This window comes from Lactuca sativa, chromosome 6 (assembly GCF_002870075.4).
Source record: "Lactuca sativa cultivar Salinas chromosome 6, Lsat_Salinas_v11, whole genome shotgun sequence".
NCBI lineage: Eukaryota > Viridiplantae > Streptophyta > Magnoliopsida > Asterales > Asteraceae > Lactuca > Lactuca sativa.
Window position 1 is genome coordinate 167,285,870 of NC_056628.2, and position 24,172 is coordinate 167,310,041.

The following is a 24,172-nucleotide window of genomic DNA, read 5'->3' on the forward strand; positions in this document are numbered from 1 at the left end:
AAATATTAATTAATAATATGATTTCTAATTAATATATTATTTTCATAATACATTAATAAATCATTTATTTCAATTTATTATTCCAAATAATAAATTCTTCGTCTTTCTTAATTAATCATCCTGTCAAATTGCTAGTATGAAGGCAACCCAAAAAGACTGTGCTACTATCAATTCAAGTATATACCAGTTATAGTTATGGGCTTAGACACCTAATCTAAGAGTCTCCCACTTGGATAAGTCTAATAACTTATAATCGCAAGTATAACTTCAAAAATCGACTAGGAAACTGTAGCTCTCAAAGTCGTTGTCGAACTCTGACCTAGTGAGTTACGTGTCCTTAGATAAGTGATCAAATATTCCTATGTTCTACAAGGTATCATATGGACATAAGACATGGATTACAATCAATATCTCTGTCCAAGATTTGTTTCCCGATTTCTAATTTATGACGCACTACTAGAAAAACAGCCTTTTACGACGCTCATTGCGCATCGTAAAAGGCTCAGACGACGCGCAAATGCGCATCAAGGAAGACCCTGTCATAACGAGAGACGACGCGCTTTTGTGTGTCGTCTATAGACGACGCGTGTTTACGACACGCAATGCGTATCAAGGAAAGCCCTGTCATAAAGGAAGACGACACGTATTCACGTGTCGTAACCTTACGACGCACGTGCTAATGACACGCAATGTGTATCAAGAAAGCCACTATCAAGAAAGGTCATGTCATAAATGAAGATGACACACATTTTTGCGTATCATAATTTTAAATGTTTTAAAAAAAATATTTATAGATTTACTAATTTTCAAATTAAATTTGTATTTAATGTCTCATAATAGAAAATAAATATCATATACAAAAAATACAATGCATTGCATAAAATTTAATGTCATACAAATAAAATACCATAAATAACAAAGATAATTCATTTCACTAATATGTCTATTCCAATAGTGAGTAAATGTTATAAAAAAAATGAACTCCAGAGAAGCAAAATTTATATACAATTGCATTATCTAGCTTACTATCTGCCAACAACACTCCGTGTGTTTGCTTTTTGCTTAAGTCTCGTTTCCTCCAAAACTTCTAGATACAGTGGCTTGCTTCTTCCTCGTTACTGTACAGTACCTATGGCCACGACTTTGCAAGCTTGACTAAAGAACTTTGTATGCCAACTGTTGTCATGCATTAATATTTAATAACTAATACTATGCATATAAACATTAAAAAACTAATTAATTAAAACTCTCTATTTATTCATAGGTATGAATTACATTACCAGATGATTACATTTGGAAAGGGCATTTATGTCTTTTCCTCCAATTAGTCAAAGTTTTAATTATACTTTTTAACTACAGTGCAAGGCTAGGGTTACGAGCACCAGACGGTAGTGTAGCAAGTATAACAGAAAACAAACTGGTCAAAAACTAACTGGAATGTCAGATCAACCTAATGAACAACTACAAAAACTATCTGAAGTCCAAAATTGTATCCCTGTTGTTGAAGAATCATCAACACCAGGGACAATAATTGAAGTAGCATCAACATCAGGGCCTATAGTGGAGGTGCCATTATCACTAGAGCCTATAATTGAGGTTCCCACAACACCAGAGCCAGAACAGATACAACAAGAGCTTGATATGGAGGATTTTTGTGAAGAAGATGGTGAAGAAATTCCTATGATTAAACTAAACATGTAAGAGTTTACTCAGAATTTGCAGACTTACATGGAAAGACACATGGAACTTGGAGAAGGTGACCTGTCAAAAGCACTAGTTGCCTTAACATCAGAAGCTGTAGCAATCCCTGTACCTAAACTTAAAAATGTCATCCAACTAAGAACAGAACACCAAGTGTAAGTAATTGTGAAAAGATGATGTGATTTGTGATTTCTAATTTCTAAATTCTTTTTTTATTTTGATTTTGCAGATATGAGCTTCCGGATTCACATCCTCTTTTGGAAGGTGTAAGTGTAGTGGTGTAGTGTAGTATACCTTATGAAGAACCTGATATGCTCTTTGATTTGATTTCTGTTTCTTAACAAATGTGTGATAAATTAAAGATGGACACAGGAGAGCCTGATGATCCTTGCTCAACCTTCTTGCAATTTGGACACCTGGTGAGTGGATGAAATGAAAATGAGAGAATTAAATAAATGGTTTTGTGAAAGTGAAATGTTGATTGAATTATTTGTTTGTTTATATTATACCAATAGGTGAAACTGCAAATTCGATTCAACCGCCAGCTGGACAATGTTCTTCCCAAGAATCTGGCATGTTATGTAATGAAGAAACATGTCTTTTTTTTCAACAGCACACAAGAAGCAAATAACCAAACTGTTAAAGGGACACTCTTGGTGAGTTTGTAGATATAAAAAAAAGTAATCGAAGAAAGATGCTATAATTTGCATTTAACCTAAAACCAAACAACTAAATTTACAATTATAAGATAGATAAAGAGAGTAGCCTTAAGTCCATAACCACAGAACACTTATAAAGAACAATGATAAAAGGCCTTAAGGAAATGTATGTGCTTTCTTCATCTGTGTTTGAAATAATTGCACAATACACAAATTTGGTAATTGTTCAAATCAAAATGTAAATTCAAATACGTTGTCCTGTTCATATCTCTCAATTTTGAAAATACAAATCATGTACAGATACCATGTAGAGCAGCAATGAGAGGGAGCTTTCCACTCAACGGGACATATTTTCAAGTCAATGAGGTATGAATTTGCTTAACATGAACTCTTCTTGATAATCAAGTATTTTTCTTTTTTCTTTTAGTTCTTTCTTTACTAATGTTATTGTGATGTTTTAAACAAACAAATAGCTTTGGTGAAAAGACAATGTTTGCTGTTGATGGCCAGAGTGGCTTGATTCATAGCTTTGGATTTCATAGAGACAGCAGTTAATTAATTTGTATTAACCCAAAGATAAATTGTGATATTGTATTGTTTTAGCTTTGTTCTAGAGATGTTAAGAGTTTTTACTATGAATCCTTAGCTGTTTGTTCTAGAGCTATACTGATATGAGATTGGTTAACTTGTGAAACACAAATTTCAAAATAGAAGACTAAAGAAGCAGAGGTGACTATTAGTGCATAAAAAAACTGAAAGAGTTGCATAAAATTGACATACAGGGACAACATTACAAAACTTTCAATTTAAAAAAAATAATAAAAACCGTTCGTCCACGTCAGCATTTCACAGGTTTTTGGTCAAAATTACCCAACACAAGTCAAATTTGAAAAGTAAATGGTCTTATTGATGATTTTCCAAGTCTAGTAAGCAAAATACAAAAACGATTAAAAGCAGATTGCTATTTATGAGAGTTTATCAAGCTGTACCTTAAAATTATTGGCTGTCGAAAAGCTTCAAACAAAGTATAAACAACCATTTTCAAAGACCAAAACCATTTTAATGGCAGAGATCCTTCTTTTTCAGGCATCTGATCTTTAATTGACTCAAAATATTTTTTCTTGCTGCTTTTATGGCTCCTCTTTCTCACCAAAGAACCAGGTTTAGGCGCGTCATTTGATGATCTTTCTTTATCTGGTCCACTTCCACTATATATTTCAGAGGCATTAAAGCTAGGAAACTAGGTAAAATTTAAACTACTAATTGGGCTTTCTGTCACAAAACCACATGAAAGTAGTTGTATGGTTGGCGGAAATGAGAAAAGTAAAAATATGTTGAGGTTAGTTAGTGCATATCCTCCAAACAGAGCAGGGGATAGAATTGACACAGAGCAGAAGGCTGATTTCTCACGAGTGTATAACATTTTTGCTTCCCGATACAAACCTGCATTGATCATCAAACATGAGTTTATGAACAAATGTTACAATCATACAAACTAATTTCTCATAAGTGTATAACATGGGTTTCTAAAAATAAGATTGAAGCAAGTTTGTCCTAACAGGTCCAAACAATCATTATAAAATCACAAAATATGTAAATAAGGATACAAAGATATACAAATAGTGAGAATTGTGGTACCTGTTCAACAATCGATAAAACATCTATATGACAACTTCTTTGAGTAAATCCAGCACCACAATCCCCTTCGAGATTCCCAAAGCTAGCAAAACCAACAGATGAAATTTTGGAAGTTAAGGGCTTTGAGAACTGGAATCAGAATTCGGTTTCCAGAGTTCAACCGGAATCATATCATCTTCCGAGACATGGCCACACACTCTCTGCCAGGTTCGTGTGAGCACAGAAATTTCGGAAGGGTCGCCACCCAACTCTTCATGAAGAACAAGCAAGTTCTCACCAGGGTGCACCCATGTCCGTGGTATATGAAATCTATAGACATATTATTTTTTAAAAAATATTACAAACAAAATGAAAATCTCCTATGTATATATATAAATTACTTACAATATTTAAGCCGGTTGGCCACATTTCTTCTGACATTTTTGTGCATTATAAGTTCCTCTATAGTCACAATTATCTGTACAACCTGTTGATGGTGAAAGGTAAGTTGACCAATATCGTCCTATACTCTCACCATGCTCCTAAGGTTCAGTGATAGAGGACCTTTTCCTTAAGGGACAACAAATGTGGACTGAAAAAATATATAATGAAAAAAAAATTAGAGTCTTGGAAGTAGTGGTGTCTAATTATTATTATTATTATTATTATTATTATTATTATTATTATTATTATTATTAATGATTGAAGGGTTATATTCATAAAAAATAGAATAGCATATTATAATTCTATAAATTTAATGTACCTTTTATGCAGATCAACATATTCATCAGTCACATCTACAATCTCCTCCTGCATTCATAGAAAATTTTACCATATGAAGCAGCTGCAACTGCTGCTACACATATCTTGTTGAAAGCAAATATTAGTTGGCTTTTTATTTTCATAAAAAAAAAAAAGAATAGCATATTATAATTCTATAAATCTATTGTACCTTTTATGCAGATCAACATATTCATCAGTCACATCTACAATCTCCTCCTACATTCATAGAAAATTTTACCATGTATTTAAAATTTTAAAAGCAGGTAGATACTTTAAACTACACATGGTATTTAAACGTGTAGATTATAGGCAAGGGAAACAAAAGAACCTGAAGAAGTTCCTCAAATACATCTTCTAAAGTGATTATACCAATGACTTCACCTTCTTCTAAAGTGATTATTGCCATTACAGATGATGCATGTGTAAATCTTTCAATCGTGCTCATAAATAAAGCTCCTTATTTGACTTTTTTTTCTGTAATATAGAATAATACAAGTGTTATTATGATGTCCATAACAAAACGAAAGGAAATAAAAGAAGATACCTCACCTTTTAGTAGATTTGTGATATCAATTGTCTGATTATCACTGAAAAATGGAGTGATTGAATATCTTGCTAAACACCCCTGATATTCCTGTAGTAATTCACTACTAGTTCTGCAAACCAAACCAAAAGAAGAACAATTTTTACAATAGACTCATCCATCCTTTTGATTAAAAGAGATGTGAAGTAGAAATTCACCTTTCCAAAAAACCCTTATTACATATACTACAATAAAAACCACCAAAAATGATTACAATTTTAAATTTCAGGCGTATTGAACCTCTATTATCAAATAACATTTCAGCAGCAGTAGTTACAGCTGCAAGGAAGACCTGAGCTTCCTTGTGGCTTCTCTATTTTCTCCCCTAATCCTTGACTTCTCTAACCTCAGAAAGATATTGGCTCACCAATGCAGTTCCTTATAAGTTATTAACTCTAACGAATCCTTGGTTCAAGCATTTCATCGAACAGTTGGACTGCATAGTAAAATACCCTTTCAAATCTCAATATAAAATGGGCAGGACAAAGTAATGTAAAAACAAACCAAAAACATAATCGACACATAAACCCTTGGAAAAAATTAAACACCTGGTGGGAAAACATCTGAACAACCACTGCCCTCGACCCATGAATAAACTCTAATCTCAAGCTTTGTGCGCTTCGAGCGAGGTACAGAGGAGGTCTTCAAACAACAAAAGAAGTGTGACGACAGAGTCATGGTAATGGAAGAGAGAAACAGGAGGAGAAACAGGAGAAACTTTAGGAAACATAATTGGCTGTAGAAAAAATGTACAGATGGAGAATAGGATGTGTGAAAGCTATCGACGTATTGAGGCACCTTGTTTTTTTTTCCAGAAGTTGACTCTTTCAAGAAACATGAACCATCAGAACAACCGACAACAAGGACCTATAATAAATTAAACTCAATAGATAAAATAGATCGATATCATTCATATTAGGTTGAGAAGAAAAACCGAGCAAGATCAAGTAATGACAAGAAGAAATATTGATTACGGCATAGAAGAAATATTCGATGAAGCAAATAATTCTTACCATTTGTTTGGGACAAAGAAAAGCTCGTCTCTACTCTTTGAAACCTTCATCATACGTTTGTCAATCTTCCTGTTCGTCTTTCTCCTTCCCTCTCTCTCTTTCTGGTAACGGTGGGTTCAATAAAAATAGAAATTCCTGTGAGAGCAGATATAAACATTAAACATATTATGTTTTGAGAGTGAAAGAATGGGGGGGTCATGCTGGTAAAAGACAGAGAGGCGGACCAACCAACGTCTATTGTAGCCGACTCCATCTCCATCTTCTCTGGTCGTCACCTGGTGTTGATTAGTGGAAGAAAGTAGCCCCAATCGATTAGAAGATGTGGAGGTTAGATTGGATGAGGATTTTCCACAAGGGGATGGAGATAATTGTGAATGGGCGGTGGATTATCAGAAGTGGTTTGACATCGATCGGCATAAGGTGTAAGGATTAATCCAGTTGGATGAGGCGGTGAATGAAAGAAAGCGGTGAGGTTAGTCTAGTAATTTGGAAGATAGATGGTGATGGGGAAGAACGGTCGTCTTTCATTGGAGGTCGACGGCGGTGGGAGACACTCAGAAGGGTCGAAGAAGTAGCATATGGCGGAAGGTGAATGGAGGTTTGAGAATCAAGAGAGAAGAAAGAAAGAAAGGTGGTTTTCGGCGGGATGAGCTAGGGTTTTCAGCCGGTGGAAACAAATCGGGCTTTTTAATTTTTGGATTTCATTTCCCCCTCGGATGAAACGCGCGTTTCATTCAAATTTATAAAGCGACATGGTTAGACGACACACATTTTATTTAAGGGGTCCTCCGTATTTTTTTTATTTTTTTATTAGACACTAATTTTAGGGCGCGCAAAAATGCGTGCCCTTTATGCTTCATATTTTGGAAAACTGACATCGATTTTTGGGGCACGCTCAAATGCGTGTCCTCTATCAACGCGTGTCATTGATTGCGCGTCGTAAAAGGCTATTTTTCTAGTAGTGACGATTGATATCAGACTACCAATTGAACATATGAATTCAGTCCAGGCTTGGCCAAGCACTTTAGATGTCATCACCAAATCATTGAGGGACCCACATATATCTCTTTTCCCGTTAGGGCAAATGGAACAGATAAAATTCGACTTATATTCTTACACCATTCACTCATCAAATCACACACACCAATATATTTTATAACATCAAGTTACTGATGTGTTTACGTATTATCAATGCACTATTGACTCGTAAACAACAACTCATATATCTCCATTTCAAGAATATAAGATATTATCTTCTCAAAATTACTCGTGATAAAATCCATGAAGTAATTCTCTGAGCGTGGGTTAATCCGATACTTAAAATCACCATTTCAAAAGTAATCATGAACATTGCAGCAAAATCAATGTTATGTCTAATCTCCATAGACAATCTACAATTCAATTCATGACAATCTTAATTCACTACTTACTTCCAAAAGTATGATCGACTGTGGATGTTGGAATAATCCAATTATTTGGGAAGCAAAACATGCGAAGTGAAACACAATAATAACCTAATTAACTACGGTCTCAAAATTATTGAATATAAATAATACACTTATTATTTAATCACCATGTTAATTAGACTTTATTAATTGTACAATGTTTCTATTAATCAACTAATACACTTGAATTAAACATCAGTCATCCCATGTTTTAAACATGCATACTATGTTTCTCTATATGGTCTTTCCTTTGTGAACATATCAATTAGATACAATTCCAATGATGCTCATATCACAATTCCAAATCGTTATAATAAGTGTAAGAATTTCAAATTCTTTTCATTACTAGAGTGCGTTAGAGTTCAACCTTAAATGCAATGATCTTTTGTAAGGTCGAGGCTTCAAAGTCACAAAGACTTCGCCAATGATATTACAAAATGTTCCATTGAAACTTTGTTACTTGAAATAATTCTATGGTAATGAAGTATCAAATTCAAGGTACACTCCTTGAACATCCTCCTAGCATTAAAGTTCCACACTCACATGTAGATTTCAACAACCAACTCCCACTATGGAAATATTTCCATACTCCCATATGACCATAAATTTTGACCAAGAATCATCTTAATCCAAAACATGTCAATATGGTCCATCCAAATACTATACTTCCAACTGTCCATAAGCAACCAATCTTTTGCGAACCTCAGATTGTCCTTTAACAGTTGTTTAACAACTTTAGCCATATCCAGTTCTGGTCCTCTTTCCTTCTTAATTCCCTAGGCATTTGGAAAACCAGAACAAGTGAATATTATAACATATGTAATCAATCCTATATTTGAAGCATATGGGATTCGATACATAATGTCTTACATAAAGACATGATACTTGATCATACTTTTGCTACAATATTTCCATATATCGAATTTCCTATGTTGAATCACTTCAACAAGATATTCATATTTGTTCATGACTAAGTTCCATTAAAACTTCAATCTAAACTCTTAGATTTGATATGAATTATAAGTGCCTTATCCCTTAAATCCTTTTGTAGCAAAACAAGTCCCAAACTTTGTAATTTGCAAATTTGAAAACTTCGCTTCCTACAAATAGTATTGCCAACTTTCAATACTTAACATAAAAATTATGCTCCCACTAGCATAACAATTATGCTCTCACTTGAATAACGATTATGCTCCCATTAGCTTTGACATGTATCCAAAAATCAACTGGACTTTCAAAAATAAATAACATTGACTTTTTTACTAAAGTTCAGATTTCTGATATGTGATGCTTCGATAAATCTTCAACCAGACTTCTCAAGCTCATACACCTTTCATTAGAAAGCATATGTGTGTGTTTAAATCCTTTCAGAACTTATAGCAATAAGTCCTGAATGTTCAAACTATTACTTGCCATTTCTCACAATTTGAACTATGAAAAGAGATGTCGTAATCATATACGAATTTGAGAATGCGATTATCACAATTGCTAACCATAATTATATTAATCATATTTAAAATATAGTAGTGAAAGTGTTTCCTTATAATCATTTTCATGAACTAGAGCGAAACCTTTTGCCACCTAGATTTTATGGGGTATACGTTCTTATCCATGTGAATTTATAAATTCCAACCTACAATCATAATATAAGGTTGAGGACAAAACCAAAATCAATTTTAGGTTTTTCCTTTTATACACTAAACTTGCTTGTTCTTAATTTCTTGCCATCTAGTATCACAAGGGCCTTACACGTCTTCCATGTTGTTTAAGTAGCTCACTTTCATTCACCAATGCACTATCATTGACCAACGTGCTTTGCCTTTTGCAGTCAAATGAGAACCGTAGAACTCACATGCATTGCCAACTCATCTGGAAGGTGCATAGAAACAAGAATGTGTCAACTAAACACGATAAGTTATCAACTTCAGGTCGTGTGCTAGTGACAACTAAAAGGTTTATTCTTGATTGAATGTTGAAACTCTTCAAGACCAATAAGACTCCCACTAACTTCTTGACATATAAGTTTCTCTCTCAAGGAACAATCCTTGACAAGCAAAAACAAATATTCAAAAGTTAGTGTGGATTCTCGACAAGAAAACATCTCATGTAATTGGTCTTAGTTTTTCCTTTGCTTCAACCAAAACAACACAACTATCAATTCCAAATGTGCTAGAGTAAGAAAACATTTCTACTCCACATTTTATGAGGTGTTATAAACCTACTTAGTTTTAAATAAGCTTCAAGGTACGATTTGTAGTTACTAGAGTATGACTCTAAAACTTGATTTGGAAACAAAGTATGACTCATCTCTTGATTAAACTATTTCAACAATATCTGATTCCTCTTCTTAGTTGAAACAATTTCACTAAGATGTCCTTAGAGGATCAATTGTGACATAGTTCCATAACCATTAAGATGATCATAAAACATGATACTAAATTAATATCCTTTCCTTTCAGATTCGAGAAACCTTTATCTTTCTGCATAACAGATTCTTCTTATTCGTTCTGCTTCTCTTTGAAACTTTTTAAAGTGTTAGATTTGCACTTAATATTATAAATACTACCACATTTACTGACCATTAGTAAATCATGACGAATATACTTATAGTCCTTTGTGGTGGATCTAAATATTCCACATCAATGTGCATTAGATACCTTAGTCCTTCACTTTGAATCACATAAACATGTGATCAATGAATTAGTTATAATCTTTCAATGATCAAGATTCTCATACATCACATAATTCGAATTATATGACTCCAAGTTTTTATCCAACTGAAACTTGGGTGATGATAACTCCTTTTCATAGTTATTAAACTGTGATTACTGGTTAAAATCCTAAAGGTTAAGAACTCTAGGGACCACCTATTTCATAGTTATTAAACTGTGATTACTGGTTAAAATCCTATGTTTTTTTTTTTACTTTTTGTGTAAAAAGGATAAAATCATCATTTTCGCATTTTAATAAACTCATTCATAGACTAACACACAAATTAATACACCATTCACAATTTAATACACCAATTTATATACCATTCATAGTCTAATACACCAATATATATATATATATATATATATATATATATATATATATATATATATATATATATATACCATTCACAAATTATTACACAATATTTACGAGATCAAATAAACAATTCACATATTAGTACACAATATTCATGAGATTAAATAAACTCTTCACAATATTTTTATAACTCATATGAAATTCACAAACTTAATATATAAAACACACACATTCACATCTTAATACTCTAATTCAAACAATCATTCATACCTTAATAACTTACTAAATTTCATCGATACATTTCATAAAACACATTTTATACACCATATGGTAGACCAAATATGATAGTGTTTGATAATGGTGTTAAGTAGAAAATCTAGTGGTGTTTGACGATGGTGTTTAGCAGCGGCGTTTGTGATGGCACCTTGTTGGAACTTGGTATATTTAGAGGTGGTGATGATGTAGGCCATGGATATAGAGGCAGTTATGGTGGATCCTCGTTGGAGCTTCATAGACTTGGTAGCGGTTGTGGTGGATCTTTGTTGAAACATCATAGATCTGGAGGTAGTTATGGTGGATCCTTACTAAAACTTTGTAGATCTAGATGCATATAGTGGATAGATATTGATTGTTGGATGATGGAGGCGTTAATAGGGTTGCGAGTTTTCATCATTCCTCATCAAATTTGACGACAAGCATGAGATTGGTGATGGTTGTTCATGATGATAACGACGGTGGTAGGGTAGGTGCGATGAAAACGATGGATCCGATGAACAAGACATATATGATGAAAATGGTCGACGTTAGCGACAATGGTGGCGATAGTGTTAGGTGTATGTTTTTGAAGGTTGGTATGAGAGTTTGAGTGTGAAAGAGATATAATGACTTTAAATCTAATTTAAGGTGTTATTATTTGAATGACAAAAATATCCCTAATAAAATGGTTCCTAGATGTATCATAACGTTTAGGAGTTCTTATTTGATATTTTCAATATATATATATATATATATATATATATATATATATATATATATATATATATATATATATATGTGTGTGTGTGTGTGTGTGTGTGTATGTGTGTGTGATGGGTTTTATACATAGAAACAATTTTATGTGAGAATGCAACCCTAATTTGAGGTTCTATGTTTTCACTATTAGACATACAAGCATTGAACACAAAAACTAGAAACCCTAGGAGGCTAGTAAAATTTTCGAAATTAACATAAAACTAGGGTTAAGATACATACCTTGATTGTTATATTGTAATAACAATTAAATCCTTGATGATCTTGAACTTTGAGAGCAAGTGACACAAATGTCACACCTCTAATGGCTCACAAACACACTAAGCAAGATGATGATATGAGAGAGAAGGAGGAGGCTATGATTTTTGGCTCTTCTTAGGGTTTTGGAAGCCTAACATGGCCGAAATCCATAAGGGTTATGCCCTTTATATAGGTGTTGGTTGCTTAGGGCCAAAGCTATGGTTAAGATAAGGAAACCTTAATCCCATAGCTTAAGGCCTAAGCAGTTCATGGATCCTCATCCTTAAGGCCATGAATGAAATTTCTAGGGCCTTCCCTAGAGAATTTCGTCTATCCCTCCTAGTATGGTCCAAGAGCCAAATTCCACAACTATCAATAAATTGCAAAACAACCCTTGAACTATTAATTAATTCCTTTAATCGCAAAATTAATTCCAAATTAATTGCTGATTAAATATTAATTAATAATATGATTTCTAATTAATATATTATTTCCATAATACATTAATAAATCATTTATTTGAATTTATTATTCCAAATAAAAAAATTCTTCGTCTTTCTCAATTAATCATACTATCAAGTTGCTAGTATAAAGGCAACCCATAAGGACTGTGCTAGTACCAATTCAACTATATACATATTATAGTTATTGACTTAGACGCATAATCCAACAGTGTGTATGTGTGTGTATAAAGGTATGTTCATAAATGTTTATTAATATCATAGAAATATATGCACCATTATGAATTCGACGTTGGATATGGAGGATACAACGGAGACGAAACGGATCTGGAGGTAGTCGCAAGGGTGGAGGCAGGAAAGAGTTTCATCGAAGTAGTGGTCGGAAGTTTTATGGTGCTCAAGTAAATTTGGACATCGAAGATCTCGCGGCGAAGCAGAACTTGACATAAGAGTAGAGTGATGACGTTGTTGTCATTGGCGACGCTAGTGTTTCAGTTGGTGAAGTCTGCAATTGTAGTGAAAGCTTAACCAAGGAAGGCGACGACGACAATAGGTAGCCGTTGTGGCATCTTTCATTGGACCTGAGAGATTTGAGACAATGATGGTAATTTTGGCTGTAGGTTTGAGGAGTGGTAGAAGAACGTTAGTGGAGGGAGGTGACGATAGTAGGTGGTGCTAGTAGGTTATCAAAGTATATGAAGAGTTTTGTGGTTAACAAAAATACCCTTGTAAAATTGTGGTTCATCGGAGTCTCCAATCTTTAGGAGTTCTTATTTGAGTGCTTAAGAGAAGCAACGAAAGAGATTAGCAAAAAAAATCGTTTTTCGTCATATTCATATAGCATATGTGCATATGCATAACGTCATATACATGTGAAAAAAACTATTTTCTTGATTTTTTGTAAAACAAATCTCTTAAACTTAACTTATATGCATGTTTAGTGGTGTATGTTTGTGCGTATGATCTATAAGTGTGCATATATGCATATGCACATATGTTATATGCATACGCCAATAAAATGTTTTTCCACAAAATTTCTTCAGCAAATCTCATAGCTGCTGATATAGGAGCCTAATGGTGTGTTTTTTTATTGAAAAATGTTGTGTTTTTTTATTGAAATATGTTGTGTAGAAAAAAACATACATATGCAAATTCGTTATATGCATATGATAAAAACTTTTTTTTTTTTTTTTTTTTTGCGAATCTGTTTAGGGCTTCTCTTTGTAGAAAAAACTTTATAATGTTTTTTAATTCTCATTATAACTCAATTCTTTCTTTCTCTTTATGAAACCAAAACTTATATATATATATATATATATATATATATATATATATATATATATATATATATATATATATATATATATATATATATATATATATATATATATATATATATATATATATATATATATATATATAAGTTTTGGTTTCATCCAAATTATAAATTTTATATAGAGAAACAAATTTTCAGAAGGCATGAGTCACGTCGCCTGGCTTGCCAAAGTTCATTTTTAATTTATTCACATTATAACTTTGCAACAAATTTCTGAATTTACTGATGAATTCTTTTTAATCTATTGACTTTTTTTTGGAAATAAATTTCTTGACTTTAATGTGGATAAATGTACATAGCTAATAACACAATCGTAGCCGTGGATGTTGATGAAAAGCAATTCAGATCGGGTCCATGTGGCGATGTGTTATGCACTGACCATTGGTCAATTTCTAGATTCAGCCAATGTGGTGAAACCATGAAGCCTATGCGCAAATATCAAACCACAACACATATAGTTTTTTAAAAAATCATCACTCAAGTTTGGTAAAATCTTCAAACTGCTCCCATAAACTTTCAAAATCAACATTTACAACACATATAGTTTTTTACAAAATCATCACTCAGGTTTTGCGGTCGTTCTAATTTATATTACCCCATCAATCATTCAAACACCTTTAGTTCAGATTCTTATATTTATATTGATATATTCTATCAAATACAACACACAATAATTATATTTATATTGATATATAATATGGATTCAATTCTTATATTTATATTGATATATTCTATCAAATACAACACACAATAATTATAATATTTTAAAAAAATGTTTGATGATTAATAAAAACAAATTTATATTTCGTTAGTGTTAATTATTTTATTGTTATAATAAACAAATTAGTTACAATTTAATTACCATTAACCCGTTGTTACAATTAAAAAATCTTTTAAATGTAATAACATTAAACCAACAAAACGGTGTCTATAAAAATGAAACATATGTTTGGTTTTTATAGATCTTGATTTCCATTATGTACACCGTGTTTTCTAAGTCATTTATTGAAAAACATATTCTCGTCTATGTCTGCAATATATGATTGTTATTTTCAATGAGTAGTAGTTCATCTGCCTATGGAATTAGGAAGACAAAAACACTCCTACCAACCTTGTGTAGACACATGACTCATACATGTTATCAACAAAACATAACTCTTTTGTTTTATAGTCTAAACATAAATTCAAACTCCTAGATCCTTGCTTTAGTCCATATATTTACCTCTAAAGCTTTACACATGATCATGATCTTTTGAGTTATCATTGCCTTTTGGATGCACCGTTCTCTCTAAGGTGACCATTATAGAAAGCAGTCTTAATTTTCATTTGCCATAGCTCATAATCATAATATGATGATGCACTCGTGCAAACGGCTTCATGGCCGCTTTAATATCCGTGACTAGAAAAAAGGTTTAATCATATTATATACTCTATACCATAAGATTATATATAATCTTTTGATATGATTCGGTCCATAAAGGTGTGTACATGTCCGCCCATGTTAGTCTTCTTCTTTAAGCCTCATTTGCACCTGAATGATTTGCTTCATGATGGTAGGTCAACCGAGTCCCATTCTTGATTGTCTTTCATGGATTGCATCATAGTATTCAAGGATTAAACCATTCATGCTACTATGAGTCTAATATTTCCTATTTCATTATTAGTCATGAGAAATCCATATCTCCTTGGCATTAGATTAAGGTGTTTGAGGTATTAACAAAAATGGTATATTTAATAAAAGTAAAGTCCTTTTGGGTTGCCCTCATAATCGAGAAATAGCTTGGATTGATAATAAGATAGAGATAGAAGATTTATTAATTTATTATATGATTAATATATTAATTACAAATACTAATATTTAATTAATAATTAACCATAATTAATTGGAATTAATTTTATGTTTATTATAATTAATAAAATATGTAAGGGTTGAATTGTAATTGCTCAATAGTTGAACAAGGAACACAATTATAGAACAGAACACTCCGGCTTATGGATGGTTTTGAGAGGTTTTGGAAAGGTTCCAAAAGTCTCCTGAATCAGATAAGGAAACAAGATTTGAATAGGAATAAAATAATATTATTTTATTATCCAAATCTAGAGTTTTAGGGTTATATGGCAGCTATATAAAGGGTTTAACCCTAAGCTAAAAACCGATCCCTCCTCCTCTCATAGAAGGATCGTTTTCTCTCTCTCCAATCTCTCATATTTCGATCCTAAGGTTTCTTAGGGTTTGGGTATGACACATTAGAAACTTCCATATTATTGAGACTAGCATTCTAAAGAAGGATTCTTGGAAGTAAGTTGCTATATTCGATTATAGCAAAAGGGGTGTTTCTTTCTAAGTGATTTTCGATTTACATAGATTAGTTTAGGTTTTTAAAATTATGTTGCTATTATGAGAAAATCCATAGAATTCTAGGTTGCATGTGCCCATAATTGTTTATGTGAAATCCCGTTGTGCAAGTGATGTTTGATTATTTTATTATGTAACCTAGAAAACCCAGCAATGGTACCAAAGACTAGGGTTTTGTCTATAATATACACATTAGTGAAAACCCTAATAGAAACCAGAATTTCAAAAATTCCTAATCCTCTAGGGTTTTCGATTTTGGCCTCCTACTTGCCTTTTTTGAAATTTGCTCGGATTTCCCTAGTTTTATTATTTGTTATTTTACTTGCCTAATTTGAACAACTAACAACTAGGTAACCTACCTAATTTGGAAATTTAAGGAAAGGGATTAAGATTAAATAGATTAATTAATTAAATGTTTAATTAAAGATGATTCTTTAATTCTTAAAAAAAATTAATACAATTTAATTAATTGTTTAATTAAAAAGATAAACATTAAATCAAAGATGGTTTAAAAGATTAATTAATTAAATGTTAATCGAGATAATTAAATTTAAACCTCGTAGTTTTAAAATGTTTTAAAATATATATATATATATATATATATATATATATATATATATATATATATATATATATATATATATATATATATATATATATATATAGAGAGAGAGAGAGAGAGAGAGAGTTAGGTTCAAATGTTCTCAACAAATATTGTGTGCCTAAATGCATCAATGAGAATTCAAGAAATAATAAATAATTAAATAAATCAATAAAGGGTATTTTGGACCTTTTGTACTTTTAATTAAGTAAATCATTTAATTGAAATCCTACAATTATGGAAATAAAGTAAATATATTTGACCTAATGACCTTATACAGCATATCACATACGCCTCCTCCAACGACGATCGTCTGCATCGAACGATTTGGCAGGTGGGAACGATTTGACAGCAAGGATCGACGGAAGGAAAAGAAAGGTTGGAGGATAGATTGTTCGGTGATTAGAAGTCAAATGCAGAAGGCATATCAGTTTATGAATACGATCCCCACCATCGCTACTCTATCAAAGTTCCTCACGCCTCCACCTTATCTTAATCTTCTTGTTTTAATCCTGGAAGGTACAATCACCATGGATGTAATTTTGAATCCGAAATGGGAAAAGGTACATTATATGACTTTTCTCGCTTTTTGCTAATCTTTACTTGCTAGCTTCCATTTTTGATGAATCGTTTCAATCAAATCAGGACTTCAGCGACATCAGGTGGGAACGATTTGGCAGCAAGGATCGATGGAAGGAAAAGAAAGGTTGGAGGATAGATTATTCGGTGATTAGAGGTCAAACGCCATATGTATGTCAGTTTTTTTAGATGTTTGAAAATGATCGGTAGAACCCAAATGAGTGTTTGGGTTTAATTCATTTGACAGGAAAAGGAACATAAAAATTCAATCAAATCAGGACTTCCCAAAAGACCCAAGTGAAAATCTTATTGAATTCAGGGTTTGTGTTTTGTATTAGTGGAGTTGAATCATTCAATCCCCCACAAATGATTTTTTTAATGTTACAAATTCTTTAAGAATATTCAAAACCATTCTGCAAGAATAGTTTATTCTATAAGAATATTTATTGCTGTAATGTATTGAATTGCTTAATTTTTGAAAATTCATTATCTTTTCTTTGTGGATTCAGGTTTTGAAGAGGCTAACATTGATGTGGAGAAGGAAGAAAACATATAGAACAAGAGTGTATTATACCAAAATGTGTTATGCTACAATGTATAAAGTGTTGCTTAAAAATAATATTCTTTCATAATAGATTAGTGTTTTTGTTAGATTTTGATGTTTTTTTTATTTTTTTTTTTCAGAATGTTGTTATTATTCAATGAATCACAATCATACAATGTAATTATTTGTTATATTATTTAGTTCAAGAATTGATTAGTCTATTCTTTCAGAATGTATTTACTAGTTTATGTTTGGCATTCTGCCATTCTGACAGAATAAAATCAAAAAAATACATTTACTAGTTTATGGTTGGCATTCTATCATTCTTACAGAATAAAATCGGATTTTTAAATTTGAATTAATTTAAAATATTCAGATTTTTAAAAAATAAAGGAATTAATCATCCCTAAAAATCCGAAAATTTCCTTTTTTTAATATAGGTTAATTGACTAAAATGCCCTTATGCTGAAATTTGTGTGATTATATGGTACATGTTATCCTATTCTACTACCATAGACCCTCAAATCATGACCTTTGATTATATTCCATCCGATGGTCCAAATCTGTGCATTCTGGCACACAATAGTTAGTAAAAACAAAATAACCTAACCCTATATATATATATATATATATATATATATATATATATATATATATATATATATATATATATATAAGAGTTATAATACTATATGTATAACATAAAGTCATTCGAATCAAGAGTAGGCCTCATTCACGAAGCCACACCATAAGAGTGATATAAGGAAATGCCTAAAAAATAACCGTTGAATGAGTGTTATTTTCACCCACCGCTTCTTTGTGTGGTGGAGGTCGTTAGCTGAAAAGGTTCAATAGGAAGTAATCACATTAAAAGTATAATGTAAAAGTACTAGAACTTTCTATAAAATATCACTCTAGTTATTTTAGGAAAAATATGAATTTGTATGTTAATCCATAAAAAACACATTGTTTCTTTGTTGAGTCATTAGGGGAGCATGCATGGTTAATCAACACACTAATTTGGGAATATAAAGATGAAATGATGGAACGACTCGAGTTTATGGTTGTTGATGGAGCGTGTGTGGTTAACCGACACATTAATATAAGATAATAAATGAGAAAGAGGTTGTCACATAGGTTTGTATGGTTATTCACATCTTTTTTGTGATCCTCAGAATCCTAATAGAAAATTGATGAGCATAATCCGAGATTAACAAGCCATCGATTGTTCAATGAATCTAAAAAATCTAGAAGTTTCATTGTGATTGAAATTAGTAAACTTCTTTATCTATCTAAATTAGATTTAGGATGTGATTACGACATCCCTCTTCATATTAGTGAATCATATCTATGCATCCTAACCTTAATTTAAAATTGGGTTAATAACTAAGGATTGAATTGACTTATTTAAACTTTATCTTTTAGGTTAAATGAAATCTTCTCCTACATTCTCTTGAAATTTCAAAAGAGATTTCTTGATCTTCTTTGTTCTCTATTGGGAATTGCTCATTTGCTATGGAATCTTCCTCGATTTTGATATTGGGAAAGATGTCCATGATGAGTATGTCCCTCAAATCAATAATGCATCAACTTTGAAGAAGTTGTTATTCCCATAATCATGTAGATTTGTCAAAAAAAAAAAAATCTCTTGCATCATTATGTCTATGTCATTGATGGTCCAAATTTTTTTTTATGAACATGTGAACATATGAAATTAATTTGCAATTGAGTGAAATGTTTCACCAAAAGGCAAGAGAATAGTGATTTGAAAATCATCAAAAAAAATCCTAATTGCATTCGAATTGAAGAAAATAGTTTTGTATGTAATTAATGATATATACATAGACAAACTCAAGAATCTCAATGTTACCTTGATAAGAGTCTTGCAATAGATTTCGTGCTTGGATCTTTCATTAGTTCTTATGATAATATCGAATTGATTTATCATACAAATAGTATGGAGAAAAACATTGATGGAATTCTTAAACCTTATCCAGAATGAGGAAACTGGAAATGAATTAGATTTCTTATCCAACTCCGGTTATCGCCTTTTGAATGTTGATCGAAATAAGAGGAAATGTTCGAATCCTAAATGGAAAGGAACAATTCCGGCCGAAATTTACCATTATGAAGGATAGAATTAGTGTGTCCTCTGTTCCACACAACCATGATTCAAAAGAGGCAAGTTAAAATTAATGCAATGACAATGATCATATGAAACAAAGTTTCCCTAAGTATTTGAGATGGTAAAGTCAAATGTTTGACTCTACATCAAGTACTTGAATAATCAAACTCCAAATACATCTAATTTGTGGTTCCTTAGTGCATGATGTGGTAATCACATTTGGATGGAGTTATAGGATCTAAAAGAAAGAATGAAGCTAAACATCAAAAAGTTAAACCTAATCATTAGAATGGACGAATGTTGCATGTCTTAATGATTGAGGATTTTGAGTTTGTGCTTAGCAATGGAGTTAGGATAAATATAGTTACATGTATTTTCTATTACTCTTCAGAGATGTCGATAAAACAAAATCTCATTTTATGCGTAGTATAAACATGAATTTCAATTATCATTCGATAATGAAATTGTGATAGTTCTAGTTTATATAGATAGTTGTTTTGTGTTTAAAACATCTTCTTGCAATTAGCATTATTTGAATTGTAGTATGTACTTCTAATAATAGTAGTGATGACTTGAATATTGATTCCTCTTATAGTTTAGATATGATCGCGCTTGTGGCATGATCGCCTTGGCCACATAAGTAAGAATCGCATAACTAAGCCCCAATTGAACCAGACTTAGAATCAATCGACCTTGAGTTGGGTGATAAATGTGAGTCTTGTATGTTGGCAAGACAATTTAGTCACCATTCACATGGACATGTAATGGAGACAAGGTATTTTTGTAACACTTGGATATTGGTAAGTTTCTTATTTAGCCTCTTTATCAAAAAGTTTGCAAAATGGTCCCTCAGCTAGTACGCGGGGTGTACTGGAGTGGTACGCTTAGCGTATTAGCCTTGCATGGACGCAAAGCTCATCCACATACATTAGGCGTACGTAGAGTACGCATGGCCTACGTGGGTAGATTTGAAACCCTAATTTTTGGGTTTATACCTTATATAATCCATGTGGTAGCCTCTTTTGGACATGTTTACTCAACCTCCTTAACCTTAAAACCCTAATGTTGCCCCTTAGCCGCGTGTGTTGTCTTTGGAGCTCTTGTGAAGCGTTTTTAGTGTGTTTTGTGCATTTTGAAGAGGAAGGTGAAGGTTGAACACTCGTCCTTTGAAGAAGAGCTTTGGTCCCTTTTGGTTGGCTCTTTTGAGCTAAGGTCATTTATGGAGCTTAGCCTTTTAGATGTTGACATATTAAGGGTTCCTTAAGCTTAAAGGTGCAAACTTTATGGTGTTTATGGACACATGCATATGTTAAGTCATTTATTAAGCTCGTTTTGAGCTCTATAGCCCCCATTAAGCCATGCATGCAGGTAAAGTTGCCAACCTTACATGATAAGCCACCCTTGGGAAGTCAGATCTAAGTGTTGGAGTGAAGTATTAATCGAATAAGTGTTGAATGAAGAAAAGTGGCTAAGCTGGGAGTATGTCGGGCGTACAAGCTAGTACGTCGCACGTACAAGCCCCAAAGCATGTACGCTTAGCGCACGAGCTGAGTACGCATCGTGTACTCAACATATAGGCTTCAAATCGTTTGGGGTTATATTGTTTGGTCATGTTTGGACTCTTGATGGTTAGGGCCTTGTCAGGCTATCATAATTTTGGTTTGGTTTAGAATATTTATTGGACTCGTTGGTTGAAGGCCCATAAAGGGGATTTGGGCCCAATTTGGAAAAATGGGTCATATTTGGGCCTTGGATGATTATTTTGGAAATTTGGGATTTTTGGACATTTGGATTGGGCTTTGGCATTGGGCCAATTTAGGAAAGGGTAAAAATGTCTTTTACCCTAATTTGGACTCTTAGTGTGACTCGGGATCAAATTATTAATTGGATATTATTTTGTGATAGCGTGGGGATTTTAGCGGGCCAGCAGTCAGGGACTCATTCTATGAGATTCAGCAGTGCAAGGTGAGTTTCCTCACCATGTTTAGCGGGTCTAAGGCACCAATACCGGCCCATGATTAGTAATACAAGGATAATAGATGTCTGTGTGACTCTCGTATGTGTGTATGCTTATATGATTTGTATGTTGGGCGGGTCCCGTTATATGAGTTTGGGTGGGGCCTGTTATGCTTATTGGGCGCGGGCCCGTTATGCGACTTTAGGCGGGGCCTGTTATACTCAGTGTGCGTGGCCCGTTATACGAGAGTGGGTGTGGCCCGATACACTAATTGGGCGGAGCCCATCATATGTTTATTTTTTTATGGTAAGTGGTATGTTGGGGAACTCACTAAGCTTTGTGCTTGTAGTTTTCATTTTATGTTTCAGGTACTTCTAGTTCAAAAGGGAAGAGTTTGGGATGATTGTAGAGCAAACAACACTTGATTCCTCATTTTTGTGATTTACTCTGATGATTGATGATGTATTGATACAATTTGTTTACCTTGGTTTTATGATAATGATATAGTTACTATTCAATTAACCTAGAAATGAAAAAAAAAATTCGGGTGTTACAAATGGGACGTTGCAAGTTGGTATCAAAGCCTTGGTTTGAGGTATTCAGACATACTCTCGGGTGTGTCTGAACTCATACTGAGGATTTGTTAAAGTTTTTCAAAAAGAAATGTTTTAAAGAGAAAAACAAGTTTTCTAATACAAGAAAGGGTGTGGTGCATGCAATCAATCGAGCTCAAGTAAGTTTTCCTAAAATACCCATACATGTTATCTGATATGATTTGAATTGTGAATCACATAGTAGTTAGGGCTAATGATTTGCTCAGTATTTGCATGATAGAATGCTAGGAGGGATGCCTTTGTATTCCTATTGTATGGGATTGTAGACTTGCGTGCTAGCATTGATCAGTCGGTTATAGGATGCCCTGATTAGGTTATGCTTGGTTCTGGTTACTTGATGCCCGAATGTTGATTGCTTTGTGCTTTTAGGAGTTCTAATTAGCTTCATCTAACTAGTAAGCGAATATGCTAAGTTACATATTATGGGAACTAAATAATTTTAGAGGGTTAGGTTTTAGCTCTATTGTGCAACTCTTGTTTGAGTCCAACCGTTGTAGTGTGAGACCTCTAATTCAAATAATTATCTGGTTTAGTGATATGTAATTGTATTCGTGAGCTAGTTAGAAGAAGTTAGCGAGAGTTCCTTCTGTAGCTAATGGCGGAGAGTGGTGTGGAGTTACCCTAGGAAAACCTAGGAAGAGATTTAGTGTTGGGAGCCTTATCTTGACGAGGGTTTATTGTACGAATATAAAGTGACGTGGATCATTCAAGACAATCCTTGAGGAAAGTATAGATAGATGTGGAAGGTAGTATGGGCCCGTACTACTAGAATAAGAGGATTCGTACTGGAGTCAAGGAGAGCTATGAGGAAACCTAGAATCTTGTAGAGTTTGTGATCCCTGGACATATTCTGAAGCTTATTATGATGGTTCATATGGTCTATTTTCAGTATGGTGACTTTGTAGGGCAGACCTGTCGGCAGTTCTGGTGCTGGAGAGGACTCGGGATCAGGTTTTGGTGCCGGGCAGTTGGATGATCAGACTAGGGAGTTCATCTTGTCTAAGATTACACGTTGCATTCTTGAGCAGACTCTTATGATCTTTGGTACCGTCAATGAGGGCATTATGGAGATTTTAGATGAGCGGTTGAGCTCGTTTTGTTCTGAGATGGTGGCCTTGGTTGGAGCGTGTTCTTTGACCTTCAAGTAGTTTCAGGCATGTGGAGCTCCAGATTATCTTGGGGATAAGGACCCGATAGCGAGAAGGAGGTGGTTAGCAGATGTTGCTAACGCCTTCCGCACCAACAGTTTCTTCGAGGGGGCAAAGGTCAGACTTGCTTCCTGTCTTCTGAAGGACATGGCACGAGATTGGTAGGAGGAGGTGGGACGCGCAGTTAGTGACTAGTATGTTGATACGATGACATGTGATGATTTTATGACCAAGTTCAGGGTTGAGTTTGAACCGATGATTGAGGTGAAACAGTTGGCACGATAGTTTCAGGATCTCCGCCAGACTACTGAGACGGTGGCTCGGATCACCGCGATATTTCAGGAGAGGGCA

General features: G+C 33.3%; 1 pseudogene; it reads left to right on the plus strand.

Annotated features, from left to right (window-relative positions):
* Positions 1-1,437: 1,437 nt before the first annotated feature.
* Positions 1,438-3,035, plus strand: LOC111911377 (DNA glycosylase/AP lyase ROS1-like; annotated as a pseudogene).
* Positions 3,036-24,172: the final 21,137 nt, after the last annotated feature.